This window comes from Trachemys scripta, chromosome 3, assembly GCF_013100865.1.
Source record: "Trachemys scripta elegans isolate TJP31775 chromosome 3, CAS_Tse_1.0, whole genome shotgun sequence".
In the NCBI taxonomy this organism is placed as follows: Eukaryota; Metazoa; Chordata; order Testudines; family Emydidae; genus Trachemys; species Trachemys scripta.
Window position 1 is genome coordinate 49,801,482 of NC_048300.1, and position 8,224 is coordinate 49,809,705.

General features: G+C 48.2%; 1 pseudogene; it reads left to right on the plus strand.

Moving 5' to 3' along the window:
• LOC117874438 overlaps positions 1–3,573 on the plus strand; it is a 4,332-nt pseudogene extending 759 nt beyond the window's left edge.
• The last annotated feature ends 4,651 nt before the right edge of the window (positions 3,574–8,224 follow it).

Here is an 8,224-nt window from a genome sequence, read left to right on the forward strand (position 1 = left end):
CCCCCCTGCCGCCCCAACCCTGGGCTCTCCCCCACCACCCGCACCCCCTCCCCTGGGCTCTCCCCCCCTGACCCGCACCCTCCTGCTGCCCCAGTCCTGGGCTCCCCCTACCCCCCCACCATTGCCTCCACACACACCTCCTGCCACCCCAGCCCTGGGCTCTCCCCCCCCGCCCTGCACCCTCCTTCCGCCGCAGCCCTGGGTCACTGGTAACTCACTTCCAGGGCAGGTCATTCAGCAGGAATTTTGGGTGTGCACAGAACACAGACAGAATTGGTTCCCATATGGTTACAGAACTGCAGTAAAGTGAAACAATTTTCAGCTTGTGTGACTGGAGGATATCTTGATGCATATTATAAGACTGTCCTACATAAATGAGGAAAAGTTGAGGTGCCTTTATTATTCTTTTGTTCCACTCTTCTTTCTATGGGGAATTTGCCAATGCAATATCACTGTCTTCCTTTTAAACAAACAAACAAACAAAAGGCAATGGCTGTTGAAAATAGCAATTCCAGTCCTAATAACCACTGGGAAGCATTTCTTGCTCAATTTTATCCTACTTTTTCTACAGCAAGTTACAGTGGATCAGTATATTTGATTTGGGAGAAATGAAGTAACAGCCACCCAAACTGAGCTTGAGCACTCCTGAATTTTGAGGTGTTCAAATCTGGAAGGCAGTTGCTGGGGGGTGGGGTGGGGCTGTGGCTCCGCAGGGGAGCACGGCAGCACGTATGCAGCGGTGTGTCTGGCTCTGCGCGAAGCCAGACACGCTGGTCTGAGTGGCACGGTAAGGGGGCTGGGGTGTTGGAGATGGGGAAGGAGGTTCCAGGGGGGCAGTCAAGGGACAGGGAGAAGGGGGGGTTAGATGGGTCAGAGGTTCGGGGGGGCAGTCAGGGGACAGGCAGCAGTTGGAAAGGCATGGTTTTTTTTTTTTTTTGTCAGGGGACAGGTAGGGGTCCTGGGGGGGAAGTTGGGGGGGGGCCGCAGGACGGGGCAGGCGGGGACAAGGAGAAGGGAGGCTTAGATAGGGGGTGGGGTCCTGGGAGGGGGCAATCAGGGGACAAGGATCAGTGGGGCTTAGATAGGGGGTGGAGTCCTGGGGGGCAGTTGGGGCAGGGGTCCTGGGAGGGGGTGATCAGGGGACAGATAGCAGGGGGGTTGGCATTTCTGTGGGGGGCAGTCAGAGGGAGTGGATGGGGGCAGGGTGGGGCTACCCTCCCTCCCCGTGGAGTGTTCTATTTTTTGAATGTTAAAACATAGAATCCCTACTCACAGTGTAGTTCCCCATTCAAAGCAGGCTGCAGCATGAGGTCTCAGCTTCCTCCCTCACTCCCTCCCCCTCTTTCCTGTTGGTAGTGGCCAAGGGAATGCTGGGAAATCTAGTTCTTTCCCTGCTCCAGGGCTGGCTCTATAGGCAGGGAGCTAACAAAGGAACTACAGCTCCCAGGGCCCCCAGTTGGTTCTCAGCTCCCATGCTGGATCCCTGCCTCCCCTGCAAATGGGCTGCCCCAAGCATGTGCTTGCTTTGCTGGTGCCTAGAGCCGCTCCTGGTGGTTACACCTTCTTCTGGAAGGGTAAGACTGAGACAGAGGACAGAATACACAGAGTTGGTCTGGCAATAAAAACCTTATTGATGCATCAACTCCCAGACCTTCCAGTGGGTATCAATGAAAGATTGCTGAAGCTACACTTCCCACTAAATGCCAAACGTCATGTCACCATCATCAGTGCATATGCACCCACTTTAACATGCTCTGACAACTCAAAGGAACAATTCTAGGAAGATCTCGACAGACTGATCAAGGTCACACCTGTAACAGATAAACTACTCCTACTTGGAGATTTCAATGCCCAAGTCGGGGCTGACAGCAAGAACTAGAAAGGAGTAATCAGGCCACATGTTGTAGGCAAAATGAACAGTAATGGACTACTTCTTTTGAGTCTTTGTTCTGAAAATGACCTGACCATTACCAACACTCTGTTCCGACAAGCGGACAAATACAAAACGACGTGGATGCACCCTAGGTCCAAACAGTGGCATCTGATAGATTATTAGAAGGCGAGACATCCGAGACGTACTGATTACCAGAGTAATGCGAGGCGCAGAGTGCTGGACAGATCACAGATTAGTCAGGACGTCTCTTCAACTCTACATCGTTCCTTCTTGGCACAAACACCCTAAGCATGTGCGACCTGCTTTCAATATAGCCAAACTGAAGGATGCTCAATGTTTCAACAAATTCCAGAAGAGTCTTGATGACAAACTGACATCCCATGGACAACTGATGGGTACTGTAACCGAAAAGTGGGACCAGTTCAAGCAGATAGTGACTGACACAGCAATAACATCTCTTGGACCAAAGAAAAGAATACATCAGGATTGGTTTGATGAGAACCAAGAGGGAATATGCTCAGCATTGGAAGTGAAGAGAAAAGCCTTTATCGAATGGCAGAATGACCCCTCCTCAGTCTCTAAACAGGACCATTTCAAGTACCTTCAGAGCAAAACACAGAAAGACCTCCGTCAGATACAAGACAACTGGTGGGAGAGCAAAGCCAAAGAAATTGAGCACTGTGCTGAGACCCACAACTTAAAGATGTTCTTTAGTGCTATTAAGACTGTCTATGGACCCTTTAAACCAAGGACCATTAAACCATTGCTCTCATTAGACAACACAGTGCTGATTAAAAATAAAGAAGGCATCAACGAAAGATGGCGAGAACGCTTTAGCAACCTTCTCAATAGACCATCAACCGTGAATAATAATGTCCTTAATGAAATTCCACAACAACCTGCTCTGACAGATCTTGACTTTCTGCCCGCTATAGATGAGATTAGGAAAGCTGTTAGCCAGATGAGTTCAGGGAAAGCTCCTGGAAAAGATGGGATACCAGCAGAGATATATAAAGCAGCAGGTCCAGTAGCACTAGCAGCATTCCACAGCGTGATCATCAACATCTGGGAGGATGAAAACATACCACAGGACCTTTGTGATGCTACTATTGACTCTCTTTTCAAGAACAAAGGCAGCAAAGCAGAATGTGGAAACTATAGAGGCATATCCCTCCTCTCTGTTGGAGGGAAGATCATCGCCCACATCATCTTGAACCGCCTAATAGCCAGTATTTCCGAGGCAAATCTACCTGAAAATCAATGTGGTTTTCGACCTGGCCGGAGCACAGTCAACATGGTGTTTGCTGTCAGACAAATACAAGAGAAGTGCATTGAACAGAACATGCACCTGTATGCTGTCTTCATAGATCTGACAAAGGCGTTTGATACCATGAACAGGGAAGCCCTTTGGACCATTCTAACACGACTTGGCTATCCAAGAAAATTTGTCCAGATTATACGCCTTTTTCATGACAGGCGAAGTATTGTCTGATGGAGCCACATCAGCCCCCTTTAACATCACCAACGGCGTGAAACAAGGATGTGTTCTCGCTCCTGTCCTATTTAACCTGTTCTTTGCATGTGTCCTTAACCATGCAATGAAAGATCTGGACCGAGGTATATATTTGAAATACCGGCACGATGGTTCACTTTTTGACCTCCGTTGCCTGAATGCAAAGACTAAGACAGTGCAGAAACTCTTTCTTGAGGCACTCTTTGCTGACGACTGTGCCCTCATGGCTCACACTGAAAATGATCTTCAGCACATTATCAACAAGTTTGCTGAGGCCTCGCAACTTTTTGGACTATCAGCCTCGGAAAGACAGAAGTTCTCCATCAACCTGCACCTGGATCAAATGCTTCTGTCCCGAGTATCTCCATCGACGGCACTCAGCTGAAAGTAGTGGAGAACTTTAAATATCTGGGTAGTGTCATATCCAGTGATGGATCACTGGATAATGAGATCAATGCACGAATATCCAAAGCAAGCCAGGCACTTGGCTGTCTGCGTATCAAAGTTTTAAATCACCACAACATCTGGATGTCAACAAAACTGCTTGTGTACAGAGGAGTTGTTCTTTCATCTCTTTTGTATGGGTGCGAAACATGGACACTATATAGGCGTCACATCAAGCAGCTCGAAGCATTTCACATGCGCTGCTTCCGCAACATCATGAAGATCCGCTGGCAAGACAAAGTGCCCAATCTCGAGGTCCTCGAGAGGGCCCAGATAACAAGCATCGAAATGATGATCATGAAGTCACAGCTATGTTGGACCGGTCATGTCAGCTGCATGGATGCCAACAGAATTCCCTGCCAGCTTCTGTATGGTGAGCTCTCCCAGGGCATCCGGCATATAGGTCGTCCACAGAAATATTACAAGGACACCATCAAAGCCAATCTGCAGTACAGCAGTATCAAACCTAGGGACCTTGAGGGTGCCGCCAGCAACAGAACACAGTGGCGTGCAACAGTCAGAAATACCTGTATCACCTTTGAGGAAGACCGCTGCTGGCATCTACAAGAGGCACGCGAACGAAGTCACAGAGCATCAGCAGCGCACAATCCACTGACCGCAAACTTCCCATGCACCATCTGCAGCAAAATGTGCACCTCTAGAATTGGCTTGTACAGTCACCAGAGGGCACACCATAAGACCAACAACTGATGATCTGCACAGATTTGTCATCATCGGATTCGATGGACTACCAAGGAATGAAGTTGAACAGCTCCTGACTACTGTCCAGGCTGCCTGGGTATGGCTTCATGAGCCATGGCATTAAGGGGTAGGCTGGGTCCCCAAGGCTAACTATAGGCATGTCAACGTCCCCAACAATTATTTTCTGGTCTGGGAAGTAAATCCTTTGCTGCAGACATTTAAACAGACTAGTGTTCCTGAAAACGCGAGAAACGTCCCTTGTGATCCACCAGTGCTTGCAGCACCATTGAAAAGTACCCGTTGCGGTTTATGTACTGGCTGCTCTGGTGGTCCGGTGCCAAGATAGGGATATGGGTTCTATCTGTCGCCCCACCACAGTTAGGGAATCCCATTGCAGCAAAGCCATCTACTATGACCTGCACATTTCCCAGAATCACTACATTTGGTAGCAGCAGCTCAGTGATTGCTCTGGCTACTTGCATCACAGCAGCCCCCACAGTAGATTTGCCCACTCCAAATTGATTCCCGACTGACCGGTAGCTGTCTGGCGTTGCAAGCTTCTACAGGGCTATCGCCACTTGTTTCTCAACTGTGAGTGCTGCTCTCATCTTGGTATTCTGGCGCTTCAGGGCAGGGGAAAGCAAGTCTCAAAGTTCCATGAAAGAACCCTTATGCATGCGAAAGTTTCGCAGCCACTGGGAATCGTCCCAGACCTGCAACACTATGCTGTCCCATCAGTCTGTGCTTGTTTCCCGGGCCCAGAATCGGCATTCCATGGCATGAACCTGCCCCATTAACACCATGATCTCCAAAGCGCCGAGGCCTGCGCTTTGAGAGAATTCTGTGTCCATGTCCTCATCACTCTCGTCGCTGCGCTGCCATCGCTGCCTCCTCCTCGCCTGGTTTTGCAGGTTCTGGTTCAGCATAAACTGCACGATAATGCGCGAGGTGTTTACAATGTTCATGACTGCTGCATTGAGCTGAGCGGGGTCCATGCTTGCCGTGGTATGGCGTCTGCACAGGTAACCCAGGAAAAAAGGCACGAAACAGTTGTCTGCCATTGCTTTCGTGGAGGGAGGGAGGGGCTTGATGACATATACCCAGAACCACCTGCGACAATGTTTTTTGCCCCATCAGGCATTGGGATCTCAACCCAGAATTCCAATGGGTGGGGGAGACTGCGGGAACTATGGGATAGCTACCCACAGTACAACACTCCGGAAGTCGACACTAGCCTCGGTACTATGGACACACACCGCCGAATTAATGTGCTTAGTGTGGCCGCATGCATTCGACTTTATACAATCTGTTGCCAAAAATTGAATTCTGTAAAATCGGAGTAATCCCGTAGTGTAGACATACCCATAGTAAACAATAGTTTTATGTGCTGGGAAAAGGTGAAGTATGGAACCTGAAGAATATACTTTTGGAATTTCAGGGAAAGCTTAAAAAACATTGAGCTTAACCAAAACTTACACGTGCTAACCACAGACGTGCCATGGCAACTAATTGACATAATTGCTAATGAGTGTAACTTAAATGCCTAAGTGATCTGTTGAAGTTAGGGACCCTGATATTAACGAGGTATGGAAGTACATATAATGAAAGGAGGCGAAAACCATCACAAGATATGGAGGGCATTAATGTAACCCATTTATAAAAGGAATTACCCAGCCTGGAGGCCAGTGGTGCCCAAATTTTTCCGTTAGCACCCCTCCCCCATAATGGAATCTGTCCACACCCCTCCTCCATCACTGCACAGTTGGCTCAGCAGAGGAGCTTGGGCTGAAGGTGGAGCTGGGGGTAGAACTGCGGATGGGGTCGGAGAGGGTATGAGGGCAGAGTTGGCCTGGGGTCATAGCAGGGGCCGGAGTGGAGCTGTGGCTGGAGTTGGGCTGGAGGCCGGGAGCGAGGCTGGGAGTAGAGCTGGGGGCTGGGAGCAGAGCCGGGACCAAGCCAGGAGTAGAGCCTCAAGCGAGGCCAGGAGTTGAGCCAGGGCTGGGGATGGAGTGGGGCTGGGTGGCGCTCCCTTCTCACCCCTTGTGGGGGCTGGTCCAAGCTCCATCATGCCCCCTAGAATGTTCCTCCATGCCTCCCTAGGGGGGCATTCTCAACAGTTTGGGGACCACTGCTGTAGGCAGTGGGATATGTTGGGACCTGTTGACCTGATGATCACCTACTAATTGCCTCACCTACTTCACGGTTCTCTGCAAGGGATGATGTGAGTAATGCAAGTATTGGACATTCTGTATTGGCTCTATCACCTTTACTATATTACATTTTGTTATTTTGTTTATTAGCAAAACAAACTTTATAAAGTAACTAGTCAGAGAACATGTAGTGGATTGTGTCTTGTGTGCTCCTCAAGGGCCTCATTCTAATGACAATGTCACCACTGTAGCTGATTCAGAGGCAGAACCCTCTCAGACCACTGCATGGCCGATAAAATTAAATATCCCCTGACAGATCAGGCTACACTTCACTGTTAATTTCTGTGCTTTTAAATACTTTGGGTTTTTTTAAAGTGCAGTATTCCTTGGTGTGCATGTCTGTACGCGCACACACAAACACACATACATAGTAGCCACCTTGAAGTTATATAAATTTGTTGCCTGATAATATAATGAATAGATGGCAATGACTCTTCTATCATCTCCATGAGCTGCCACTTATACACAGCAAGCCCCCAGTCATAGAATTATTTATGAAATTACAGTCAGGGAGAAGAAAAACTGGTGTTCATGCACAGCAGTGGCTTTTCTAACAGGTTCATTTGAAATCTGCTTTTGGGAAGCATCAGTGAAGGGTCTTTGTAGAGCTGCTGTTCAGTTATTACCAGCTCCTACCACCTGCTGCTGTTTGAGTCTTTTTTCCTGGGAAAGCTTAGGGGTCAGCTCTAAAGGGTGCTCATTTTCTGATTGCTTGGCCTTCAAGAGCTAAACCCAGGATAGTGAAATGAAGCATTTCATCTGACCATGTTTGAGCAATCAGATCTTGCATCCAGTGTAATAACCTTAAATCATCCCTGAGAATGCACCCTGTGGGTTTGTGAGGGAGTCTGATGCTCCAGGGTATCTGCTTTAATGTGTTTGCCTTACCAGGGAAGCTGAAAGGCCTTTACCTTGGACACTTCCCTTTAATGTAAGCTTTTCATATGCTAATAAAGTGTTTCTGAAAATGCAAAATGATTTTTCCAACACCTGCTGCCCTTAAACAGCAACAAAATCTTCACTTCAAACATATTCTTAAGTGGTGCAGGATTTTAATGGGCCTTTTCTCAATCCTGGTGGAAAGCCAGTAACAATGATTTTCTAATCTTCAAGGGATTTCTTTCCATTTCAAACTCCCTTCTGGTGTGCATCGACTCTTAGCTCAGCCTCAAGAAAACTCAGAATGTCTCCTCAGGGGGTCCTTACTTTTCCTCCTCAGAAGTGAGCTACTCTTGTTATGCTCAGCACAGTACTCTGATACATCACATAATTAGACTTCTCAATCTTTTAAGAAGATTCCCCTTTCAAGACTGAGGGGAAAAACAACTGAAGAGAGTTGGCAGTTTTTCAAAGGGACACTATTAAGGGCCCAAAAGCAAGCTATTCCGCTGGTTAGGAAAGATAGAAAATGTGGCAAAAGACCACCGTGGCTTAACCACGAGATCTTGCATGATCTAAAAA